General features: G+C 36.0%; 1 pseudogene; it reads right to left on the reverse strand.

Moving 5' to 3' along the window:
• Nucleotides 1-614: 614 nt before the first annotated feature.
• LOC118239319 lies at nucleotides 615-13203 on the reverse strand (annotated as a pseudogene).
• Between the last annotated feature and the right edge of the window lie 394 nt (nucleotides 13204-13597).

Consider the following 13597-nt stretch of genomic DNA (forward strand, 5'->3'; position numbering starts at 1 on the left):
AACTTTTATTTATTTTGTAGTATGTGCATTACAGGAAACAAAACACAAGAAGCCAAGAACAGTCTCACAGTCACAAGTAGCCCAGGTGGCTGTAACCTTCTGGATATTTCAAGTGTACATACATTTAGGGAATTGAGATTATACAGTATGTATCTAGCTTTCCCCCACTTTGTGAATATTCACCAACTAAAAACCCCTGCTACATGAGCATTTTGATAATCAAGGATACACGATACCATCTCAATCTGTCAGACAAAACTGTAATCCTGTCTTCCTTGGGAACAACATATTCATAGTACACAAAAATGGCAGCAGGCTTTTAGATAGAAGCACTGGCGAAGTTACAATTAAAATTATGTATCGGCCGTTGGTGGCATGCACCTTTAATCCCAGCACTTGGGAGGCAGAGGCAGGTGGATCTCTGTAAGTTCGAGGCAAGCCTGGTCTCCAGAGCGAGTGCCAGGATAGGCTCCAAAGCTACACAGAGAAATCCTGTGTCGAAAAACCAAAAAGACAAACCTCAAATAAAATTATGCATTCCCTCAATGCTCAGCTTACAAGGAAACAAAGAAAAAGATCAACTAAGTACATCATTCCTAAGTTTATCACCAGATCTATATGCTAAATATGAAGGTGTTTTCCTTCTCAATAAATGTATTCATGTGGGGCACTGAAGACTCATCTAAGGCAGGGGCCCTCAGGATGTCAATCTCAACACAGCACAGGGCCACAGTTCTTGCCTTATGAACTGCGTCTCCAGTCAGTCTAGTAACATGAATTAACTCACACTGTCCAGACACGGCTTAACAATTCAAGAGGCACCTTTTATGTCAACCTATGAAGCCATACCTTTAATCATATACTCACCCTTAGGATCTTCATGAAGATCAGATGTTTTGGGATGAATTAGTACACAATAAACACAAGTATCTGCACATATGTATCCATGTGTACAGTTCTACCTGTCTTCTAGTTGGGGTGGTCCTAACAAAGAGCTCTTCCTCCATCCATCCTCTTCGGGGCAGAACTCCAGTCCAGGATGATTCTACTGCCACTATTACAAAGGTTATCCCCAGGAGACAGCCCTTCCTTTGGGCACTGGGACTTATCCTCTAATACTTGGAAACATTCAACTTTAACTGAAAGTTAAAGTTCTCACACCAGAACAGTGGCTAGGCTGGTGCAACCAACCAAAAGGCACAGTGTGTTACCCTGCACTATTCTTTCCCCTATTCACCTCCATCTTATAACCATATCTGTTCAAAGTTTAACAATTCCACCCCCCCATATCCATTTCTATGAAACAATAATCCTTAAAAGGTATTAACCCTCTACTTTTACCATGTGCATTTTTTTACATTTATTACTTAGTACATGTGAGAACATGCATGCCACTGTACTTGTATGTAGACTATAAGACAATTTGTGAATCACTTTTCTCCTTTCTTTCATCATGTGGTTCATGGAGAGCAAACTCAGGTCACCAGGTGGGTGGCAAGCCCCTTTATCTGCTGGGCTATACCACGAGTCCATTATGTACATTTTTTTTCTGTTTTGAGACAACGTCTATGTAGCCCAGGCTGGCCTGGAACAAACAAGATCAACCTGCCTCAACCTAGGATTTAAAGTATGCAATACCACACCAAATATATAATGTACTGTAAAGTCTAAAGCCTAGATGATTCCAATAACACTACTGGTCCCCATCATATGTACAATGCAGTGCATTAACTAAACTGCACATACCTATAAATAGCAACATTCTGGTCTAGAACCTTTCCCATCTCTCTCTACCCAGTTTATGTATCTGCTATACTTTTTGGTGGGGATATTAACAATTTCATGTCCTAAGTGGTTTTGAGTTTTCCCCATGAAATTTAACACAACTTTAAAACTTGTATTTGCATTAATTCTACTTTGTCACACACTGGCAGCCTCTCCACCATCTAGGAAGAAAAAGTGCTGCATATTTGGACTGGCATGTCTTCTTATAGATCACACATTGCAAAAATAATATGCACAGATAAAAGGGACAATGGCTAATTTTCATTACCAAAACTTACATTACTTATTAGGTCCTTCATACACTTTCTTTCTTCCTCCCTCCCAAACCAGCACAAGTCTATAATCCTCAGAAGTGATTTCAGGATTCAATTTCCAAAAGACAGCACTTAACCACGAGTTTTAACAGAATAATATACAACATGTATTATTTACTACATCTACCTTAAACATACATTGCACACTTCTAAGCACCTAGAAGGACTAGATGTTTCAGATGTGGACATAAATGTGTCTCTATATACAGAGTAGTGTTGAAACCACACTCATGTAACAATGGGTAGATCTCAAAGTGTCTTCTGCTGAAAACATTCTGGTCTCTGACCTCTTCTCTCCAGCCCCTCCCTTATAACAAGTGACACAGACACATGACACTTGGATGATAGTTTCATAACTCCTTTCAGAAGAAAACCGTGCTATGATTTTTCATACAGAGTATATAGAATGTGCTAATTTACTGACTCCACTTTTGCCATACACTGCCAACCCCTTTAATACTTAGAAAATAAAATAAAGACTCCTTTGTCCAGTATGTAGAGTATATACAATATAGCAAAGTTAAATGAAGTGTATATACGAGGTGATGGGTAAGTTAATCTTACCCATCTAGCACACTAATGGAATCCCTTTGCAGTTTCTTTCCACCCCCCACCTACTCAATCCATTGAACATGTACAGCTGGTACTGTTCTCAGAGCAATTCTACTTCTAAACATAATATCTCCAGTTTTTCCAAACTATTTATATGAAGTCTTATTCTACTATATCTAATTTAAAAGTAAAATTATCAGCAGTTCACATTGCACTAGTAAATATAACTATGTAAAGCAATGGTTATTATCTGAGGTATCTCCTAAATGTTACCATCTGGCCTTTGACCCACTTTCTTCTTTTCTCCCTTCTCTCTGCCTTCAAACTAGAAGACAAATATAGGCATATGCAATGCTTAGAAATTGCTGAACAAATTCATATCCCCAAATCATTTACACAGAAATCTTTCCTATAAATTTTAACAGTCTACAAAATGTCCTAATTTTGTCATACATTGGCAACCTCTTTAATTTTTAAAGATTAGAATCTGACATATGTCCATTATATACAGTATACACACAGCAAAACAAAATGAAAATATATAGAAATGGCATCTGAAATTGTCCCGTATAAAAACACAAGCACGCTGACTCCCAGCACTTCCTCCTGAGCACTGATCAAATACATACATTACTGTTCACAGAGGTGCTCATAATTCTACTCCCAAAGACAGCGTTTCATGAATTTTAGCAAGAAGATATTTACAAAGTAATATTTAATACCTCTACATTCAACAAACTTTGGGCACTTCTAAACGTCTAGATAGAACAGATGTTTCAAGTAAGGACTGTATTCTATTATGTACACCGCAGTCCAGTAAACGGCACACATGTAACGAGAGTAATAATTAAAATTTTTAACACAAAATGAAAAATTTTAACAAAAAATTACAAAATATTGTTTTACTACCTCTACTTTGTCTTGCACTGGCAACCACTTTAACATCTAGATTGACTAAATGTTGTGAATTGGATTCCTTTGTCCTTTATATAAACCATGCACACAACAAAAACCAACAAAATGGGACAGTGGGGATTTTTCCACCCATGTAGCACAGTGATTTAGAGCTTTAAATTTCCTTCTCCTGGAAACCAAGGAACACACACAATGTGGTCATCTCAGGATGGCTTTGGCTATTCCTCCCCAAATAATATTTCAAATAAATCCTAATAACAACTTGTTTACATAATTGTTGTTTTACTACTACTACTACTTATAAATTATGTCAGGCATTATAGAGTATCTAGAAAGATATTTCACAAAAAACACTTGGCATTGTCAAACACACACACACACACACACACACACACACACACGCGCGCGCGCGCGCACGCGAACGCACACGCACACACAGAGGCACACATACAAGGGGGGGTTGAAATGAAGAAAATGCATACACAATGCAATAGAACACACACAAAAGAAGACGTCTTCAAATGACCAATTTGGCTCTGGACCTCCTCTTCCTCCTGCTGGGTCCTCTAAACTATTGAACAAACTAAGAGGAATGTTGCTCCTGGGATATTTTCTAGAAGTGGCGTAAACAATTCCATTGCAATGTCGTTTCCAGGAGACATGTCTATGATGTTGTTAAAGACAACCGGATAGAAAATGATGTCCTACCTCTACTTTACCCCGCATTGGCAATCTCTACAGCTAGATGTCCAGATTTAGCCAGTCTCTCTAAAAGGGTTGGGTTAAAGTTTGAGAGCAGCTTTTTCATATTATATACTTGGCCTTCTAAGAGAAGGGTGAATTTTGACAGCATTTGCAACTAGCAGCATAAGATGCCACAAAGCCAATCCTCTGTATTATTTTGTTTGTCTCACATTATTTAACTTTATGATAGCAATCAATTGAACAGTTTCTCTCTTCATTTTTGGAGGGTGGTTCTCCCAATGTTGAACTAGATGTTCCAGAAATGGCTGGGTAGACCAGGCTGAACTCAACTTCACAGAAATACCCCTATCTCTACATCTCATGTACTGACACTAAAGGCATTTACCAAGACACATGGGTTCAGATTCTTTCCCTGGCTTTTCTTTCATGCTGATTTACTAGTGTTCTCTGGATGGAATAACTGTGTTTATCCCTGTGATGTGTCTATTACATATGCTTCAAATTCATTTTTCATTTACTCCATGAATGCTACTTCTTTTCCTAGGTATGGTTTTCTTCCTCTGTGGTGCTGACTTTCTTAATTGTATTTTTTCTCATTGCTGCCAATCATGCATGTATTGTATCCAGAAAACATGGTGTGGGGCTGTAGTTGTTACCAGGGGCAGGAGTATCATCTGCACTGTCCAAACCTCCAGAAATTTTCCAAGGCTCAGAAACCTTTGTCAGTGGCCTAAATAACCTATGTGTGTGTTTTCCATGCTGTGACAAGCCAGTTAGTCACCTGCTAGCAACTCAAGTCCTTCCTATCCCTGCTGTGCTGTGCTGAGAGTACCCAGATCCACCTATGTGCTTGGGACAGTGGATTCCTGCTTTCTGCTCTGGTTTCACCCAACATTTCCATCTCATGTGGTTGTCATATTAGTGGAATCCCTTTGTATTTCTAGCTGGTTCTTGGCACTTTCTCTAGTTTTTCAATCTCATTAGGAAATTGTCTGATTAAACATGTACAAAAATAAATTTTACAGCTTTTGAGAAAGGTTTCTTAACAGTCTGGGGAAACGGACCAGTTCTGGCAACACAAGAGAATATATTCTGAATCAAATTTTCGACACAGTTTTGTGTTTGTGAGCTTAATACTAGGAAATGTCATCCTGGTTTGTAAAAGTGAAGCTATATCTATGCTTTACTTTATGTAAAATGACATTTGCTACAGCTGGCAGATTAAGGCAGGGTGGGGTCACTTGCTTACTCTGAATGATATCCTGGGTTCAAGTATCAGCAAACATAAGAGATGAGGATCTGAAATCCCAAATTCAGATAAGATAACCTGACAGGGAATTGTCTTCTTGGTTTCAGTTAATCTAAATATTTTGTCTTGTACCTGATCTAGACAATTTCATAATGCACACAATGCATTTTATTCATACCTACTTCCCACAATTAATGCATGCTCTCTGTACCTCTTTGTCTCCCTCTCTCCTGATTCTGTTGGAAAGCTGGCTGATTTATTTGGTTTGATCTTACAGAGAGTTCATAAGCTGCAATATCATTTACTGATGCTAGCAGTTTATATCCTTTAGCACTTCCTGGAAAATTCATTCTTTCCATTCAGATTGCAGGTGTTATTTTCTCAGTGTTTTCTGGTATTGAGAAACTTGTCCATCCCCAAAGGAAATATACAAACCATTACCCAAAATCTAGACAAAGTTTCTGTTTACCATATTACTGGTGCCATAATAATCTTTCTGAATCTGAATGACTGGAATTCCAGGATGTTACATTATTCTGTACTCCCACATTACAAAGTCATGAACATTTGATTGGTGGCTACCAGAGGAACCCTGGAAGTTGGCCATCTCAGTCCCTCCCCCCAGCCTTCAAACTAATCCTGCACACAAGATAGGAACAAACTGTAACAGGAAGTATTAGAAACAAAATTCAAACTCACAAACATATATTCATGTAAATCAATTTTTTGGCATAGCAGAAGAAAAATCATGTGATCAAACCAAAGCCAAGTATTTTTTTTAGTGTAAAAGCCTTGGGTTTTTAATAGGTAAAAAGATCATAAAAGGGGGAACAAAAAGGGGGGATACCAGCCTCTGCAGATAGGAACAGCAAGAGAAAAGAGATAGAGGAAAGATAGAGAGAGAGGGAGAGAGATAGAAACATACAGAGAGTGACATAAAGGGAGAGAAGAATGGGAGGTTATCAGGGCACATTTTTCTTTTTTTTATTTGAATTAGAGACAAAATTGAATTACATGACAATCCCTGTTCCTTTCTCCCTCCCTTCTGCCCCTAAGACCCCCCAGCTAAAACCCTACCTGTCACATATCCTTTCTTCTAATCTATACCTGACTCAAACTTTCTGATCCCTCATGACCTCTGCCTCCTTCCTCTTCTTCCATTGTCATTCTTGTAGCTCCCTCCTCCCTCTTCTCATGCTCTCAATTTACTCAGAAGATCATGACCCTTACCCCTTCTCCAGGGGACAATGTTTGTCACTTTTGCATTCTTCCTTGGTTACTAGTGTCTCTGGCAGTGTTGATTTTAGGCTGGTAATGATTTACTCAATGTCTAAAATCCACATATGAGTGAGTACATACCATATTTGTCTTTTTGTGATTGGATTACGTTGCTCAGAATGGTTTCTTCGAATTCCATGCATTTTCCTTCAAATTTAAAGATTCCATTGTTTTTTGTTTTGTTGTGTGTGCTGAATAGTACTCCATTGTGTAAATGTACCACATTTTCTCTATCCATTCTTCAGTTGATGGGCATCTAGGCTGATTCCAGGTTCTGGCTATTTCAAATAGTGCTGCTATGAACATAGTTGAACAGATGTCCTTGTTGTATGAATGTGCTTCTTTTGGGTATATGTCTAGCAGTGGAATTGCTGGATCTTGTGGTAGACTGATTCCCATTTTCAAAGATAAATATTAATTTAGGGACCATGTCCTTACTTGAGGAAACATGATTTGGAAAGAATCAAATCCTGCCCCAAGACCGTCAATCAAACACAAGCAATGTCCCAGAAGAATTTTCATGAAATATGACAAACAATATTGCAAAATTTGCATGGAAAAGAAATGTGCCAGAATAGGTAATGATTTGTTGGAAAGGTCTGGCAAGGCTTTGGTCTGGTGATGGCAACTCAAAGCTGTTTATTTGCCCTAAGGTAACAAAAGAAAATAAAACAGTAAGAAACGGGGACTATGAGAGTTATTTCATTGGAAATTTCAACCAGTAGGTTGACAATGAGACACACATGTACCCTAAAAAATAATATATGACAAAGGTATCATTACAAAAAAAGACTTGGTCTAGCTAAATACCTGATTGTCATCAAACTTTTAAAACGAAGCATTTTATGGACTGTGATGAGAAACACTTCATAATACATTCTGTTATGGGAAATATATAAGCTTCCAAAATTACTCAGTGAATAGAAGAAACATTGTAAATAAGAGCCAAATTTAAGAACAATTTAAAAGACTGAGGTAGGTACCCTGCCTTACATATTGAAACTTTGTCTCAAAAGGGCAAACAAAATTAAGTTTGTTGGGAAAAATAGTTTTAAATGTATTGATTATCATGGGACTATGAGACAAAACTATAAAGAGGGAGAGGGAGAGAAAGACACATCTGTGTGCTCTAAATAATTGACAATCCACATAGCAAAATAGTGCTGGCATTAGGACAAGCCTCCAGCAGCACAGGGCTTAAGGTAAAGTGTACAGCTACCGAGAACTTGGATGATTCTATTTAAGCTAGTTAAACTAAATTCCCTAAGACTGATATGAGGGAGAAAAAAATGCAATAATCAAGTGCTGGATTTCAATTTCACTCACTGTCTGGGAAAACTGAATAGTAAGAGGTACATGAAAGTTTGCTCATTGGCTGGTCTGTGTTACATTCCATGACTGGAATTAAGTTGTGATTCTTCATGTTGGTTACTGAGGAAATGATTAGTGACCGTCAAAATATTACTCCCATTTGTTCAGAGATACTCCTCTGGAAGAAGATGATTATCTAGGTATAACAGAGAACAATGGAGAAAGAAAGGTATGTGGTGAGAGAGTTGTGCAAGAGAGACCAGGAGATGTGTGCAGAGAAATCAAGAGACATGTGCACAGAGACTTGAGAAATGGATGACAGGAATGTGCTGTAGGGAAGATGTAGCTGAGTGTGGAGGAAAAGTTTGAGAGAATAGAGAAGTGTGGAAGATGTAAGAAGTTTAAGAAAATGTGAGATGATGTTGCTCAGTGGGTAGAGAAGTAGAAAACATGTATCAGTATAGAAGAGAGACATATATGTAAGAGAGTCTAATGTGAGGAAAGAGGTGTGGCTTTGTGGGGAAAAGTGTAACTGTGTGGTGCTTTGTAATGGTGTGGAGACAAGAAAGGCTAAGCTGTATAGAAAAGAGATGTTGACTGTGTAGAGAGGCAAGGCTATGCAGGAAAGAGATATAAGTATGTATAGAAAATATGCTGTTGTATGGAAACAATCTAGCTGTGTGGCTATAGAGAGATTTTTCAGTTGATTTTTTTCAGATGAAGTAAAAAAGAAAGTTTCCATCAGAAAATGTATGTTTCCTTATTTTCGATTCTGCTAGAAAAATCTAAACCTAGATGTATTTGTTCATTTTTCCCATACCTTGGAATTGATCGTGGACCAAGCTCTTTGCAAGGCCACTGCTCTTTAGCTAGTTGAACTTTGTTGATCTATATGCCACTTAGTTGCCTGATTGTCCAATGGGAAGAGGCTTACAATCTGATCTGCAGCCAACTACGCTAGACAACTGAAACATATTGAGTACATTTTTTTTTGCTTTTATTATCTTGTTCCTGAGTAAGAACTGGGACAGATGTTGCAAGTCTCATAAAATGACCTTTGGCTTCTCTGTATTTATGTCAAAACCTCCAATTTGTAAGGTAAATATTCCACTAGAAGGCTTTCTCCCTAAAACTGGGAGGGGAAGATGCCTCCTGGAAAATTATAAAATCAATACTTCTGGGGAAAAAAAATAAATGATTCATATGAAATTTCCAAATAATCTAATATCGCCAAATTGCACTAATATTATTAGTTCCCTAAACATGCAAAATGCCAATCACAAAACCAAAAATGACAGGGCAACAATCATGTGGCTCAGCTTAGCTAGATTTTGTTGAAGCAGCAGTGATTGCTTAATGACATATGCAATTGCCTTCATATATGGCTGAACCAGTAATATGCAATGTAGTATCCAAAAAAATTTCTAGGTAGTCTTTTCTAGGGTAATCATCTAGCATGCTTCAGTTATATAGGACACAAATTATTTTTTTTCCTGGAAATACAAATGATGGGACAGATTTAAATGGTATAGAGTTTTCTGCTTTACACAAATTGTTTTATTACATGCATGAATATAATGCAATCTATTCATTAAAATAAATTAAAATTAAATTTCTGTCAAGTTTAAAAAGAGATAAAAATTGACATGTACATGCACAAAATATGACATCAAATATTGAAGAAATAATAGTTTCTGGGTTAGTATGACAATTTTTCCAGTTTTGAACATTAGTTACAGCTTATTTACTTGTCTAGTGAGTACTTTGTTGTTTACTAGCACATATTCTAAGAATAGGTAGAATTTTCAATGTTTGCTTTTCATTTCTGTCTAGGAAATTTTACTGGGGAAATCGTACTCTCAGACTCATTAGTACTTAATAATCAGAAAGTTTTTCTTAGTGAGAAATTGTGAATACAATTAATTTTAAACACTCAAATATCTTATTTCTTTTTTAATTAAAGACAATTGGGATATTGCATTCCTGTCCAGTACATCTCCAGTGACACATTTAAGTGGAGTGGTTTAGAATAAAAAATATACATGAATATAAAAGGGACCCAAAGAAATGCTGGGACCTAGTGTTCCAAACTCTCTGAATGGAAACATACATACCACAGAACCTCTGTGTCTGTAATACCAACATGCAAATACATTCAAAGAGTTAGTACAGATTGGTTGATATTTGAGTGGCAGGATTATTATCTAAAGCTATGCAGGTAGGCAATCTTGCCTCATCTCAGTACTTTCAGACTCTATATCTTTCAACTAGTGATGCCTAAGTATCTGAAGAAAGCAAAATAGTCTATACAGTATTTATAATAAAATATCAATCAAGATTCTCTCAAAAACACAGGAGGATTTGTAATGTTCATATCCTCAATCAATGAATGGTAGTTAGGTTTCAGTTAGTTTGCATTTTTTGCTATGTTTCTGTGTCTGGTCTTAGATCTAACTCTTCCCATATAAACAGCTGAAGTTCACTCATACAGCCACTCAGGATTTCATATAATCTTGCCATATCCCCCCACATCTACTTATAATGATTCAGTCCGTTACAGTTTACGTTACGCTGTTTATTCTGTATTTTCAAGTTTTGTTTTCTGGCAATTTTTTGTATTGCAATTCCTGACACTTATTACCCTACACTGGTATAAGATGGATGTTCCGCATTCCATGTCAGCAGTAATTGAATACAAGTTACATTCCATTTATTGATCATTGAGAAAATGGTTACAAACATTAGGTTCAAATCAGTATACATTATAAATTCTCTAAAATATCAAACACTACCAACACAATGATAGCTATATAAAAGTGATTATCAATAAAAGTTCATTATTCTGTCTGATAAAATATACAGAACTTAATGAAGCGAGGTTGAATTTGATGGTTATCAGTAAACTTTTCCTGGCCTAAGTATTAACATTTTAAATTATGTGTGCCTTCAAATCTTGACAAATTTATCCTATATAATTTTAGTACATGATTTCAGTGTAGCACTGGCAGATACATTGCTGCATATGTAGATGGTTTTCCAAGAATCATTTTGTGAACAACCATTTATTTCTTGATAGAATGCTCTTAAAATTACAATGATTATAAGGATGAATAATGGCACTCAGCTTGAACACATGCTAAATGTTTCCTTCCACTCTTCACATTATAAAGCACCTTATTTTTGCATGAGTGTTGGGTCAGTGATTCCCTATTGAGTTGGTCTCTTTCATGAGTTTTCATATGTGCTCTAAATTTTGAGATTCTTTTAAGAATTTTTTAAAACACTGTACATTTGTGAGGTTTCTGTTAGTGATGATTTCTTAGGTGTGACTTTCTGAGTACTGCATAAAACCTGCCACATTTTAAAATTTTGTAGTGTTCTAGTTTGAATTCTGTGGTGATTGTTAACATTTAAGCACCCTGAAGATGATTTCCTATGTGCTTCACATTTATAAGATTTCTCTCATGTATGAATGTATTGAGTTATTGCAGAGATAATCAATGTGTAAAGGACAGAATATAATGTACTCATTAAATATTAAGGATTCTGACTTCTCCAAACTTGTAGTGTCTATGAAGATGTGAATCATAGGTACACAACTTTCCACAATTTGTATATTTCTAGCTTTTTCTCTATTATGTATTCTTAGATGAAATTTAAGTATTGTGCTCATAGTAAAGGACTTGCCACATGCATTGTAATTGTAATGCTTTTATCCAGTATGTAATTATTGAAGAATTTGAAATGTTGAGGTTCTGTTTAAAAGATTTGCCACATACTTTATAATTTTAAGGTTTTTGTCCACTGTGTATTCTTTGATGAACATCAAGATTTCAGCTTTTGGTAAAGAACTTGCCACATACTTGAAAATTGTAAGGATTCTGTACATTGTCTTTACTTTGATGAACTCGAAGAGTTAAGCCTTTGGTAAAGGACTTGCCACATACTTGAAAATTGTAAGATTTCTCGCATGTGTGTCTTCTTTGATGAATTTTAAAGTTTGAGCCTGCAATAAAGGACTTTCCACATTCTTTACACATAACTTTTCTCTCTTTTATGTAATCGTTGATAAGATTGAAGTTTTGAGCCTTCGATAAAGGATTTGCCACATAGTTTGTAAGGTTTCTCTCCAGTGTGTGTTCTTGGATGAACTTTAAGATTTGAGCCTGAAGAGAAGGAATTTCCACATACTTTACAATTGTAAGGTTTCTCTCCAGTGTGTATACTTTGATGAACTTAAGGGTTGAGCCTGAAGAAAAGGAATTACCATATTCTTTACATTTATAAGATTTCGAGCCAGTATATATTCTTTGATGAACTTGAAGATCTGATCCATTGGTAAAGGACTTCCCACATTCATTACATCTGTAAGGTTTCTAACCAGTATATATTCTTTGATGAACTTGAAGATCTGAACCATTGGTAAAGGACTTCCCAATTCTTTACATCTGCAAGGTTTCTCTCCAGTGTGTATTCTTTGATGAACTTTAAGTGTTAAGGGTGTCGTAAAGGACTTTCCACATTCTTTACATTTGTATGGTTTCTATCCAGAATGTATTCTTTGATGAACTTGAAGAGCTGAGCCTCATGTGAAAGACTTTCCACATTCTTTAAATTTATATGGTTTTCTCCAGTATGTATTCTTTGATGAACTTTAAGCCCTGAGCCATTGGAAAAGGACTTCCCACATTCTGTACATTTATAAGGTTTCCCTCCAGTATGTATTCTTTGATGAACTTGAAGATTTGAGCCTTGTGTAAAACACTTTCCACATTCATTACATTTATAAGGTTTCTCTCCAGTATGTATTCTTTGATGAACTTGAAGAGTTGAGCCTTGTGTAAAACATTTTCCACATTCATTACATTTATAATGTTTCTCTTCAGTATGTATTGTTTGATGAGTGTGAAGGTTTGAGTTTTTCAAAAAGGACTTTCCACATTCATTACATTTATAAGGTTTCTCTCCAGTATGTATTCTTTGATGAACTTGAAGAGATGAGCCTTGTGTAAAACACTTTCCACATTCATTACATGTATAAGGTTTCTCTCCAGTATATATTCTTTGATGAACTTGAAGAGTTGAGCCTTTCATATATGGTTTGCCTAATATTTCTTCTTGAGCAGTATCCTGTGTACACTCTTTTGGGAACCACTCCTGAACTGGATAACAAAGCAAAGCTGGAAGAAATGAAAGAAGTTATTTATATGACTATCTTGTATTAGGCAAAAATATATTGAAACTTATACATAAAATGACTCCAATGTGTACTGTAGCAAATGGATTAATCACATAAAATGTTCTATTTGCTTGGAAATTGTATTATTAATTTGGATCAATAACATCTTTCAAAGCATATTATATTGTGTTAGAAATGAAAAATCATATATAGACTTCCTTTGATTAATTATAATTAATAATGCTAATACATAGTTATTGAAAGAGAGACAGATTATTAAAAAAAGCAATAAAATGATCATTTAAAAAC

Source organism: Cricetulus griseus, chromosome 9 (genome assembly GCF_003668045.3).
Source record: "Cricetulus griseus strain 17A/GY chromosome 9, alternate assembly CriGri-PICRH-1.0, whole genome shotgun sequence".
Taxonomy (NCBI): Eukaryota; Metazoa; Chordata; class Mammalia; order Rodentia; family Cricetidae; genus Cricetulus; species Cricetulus griseus.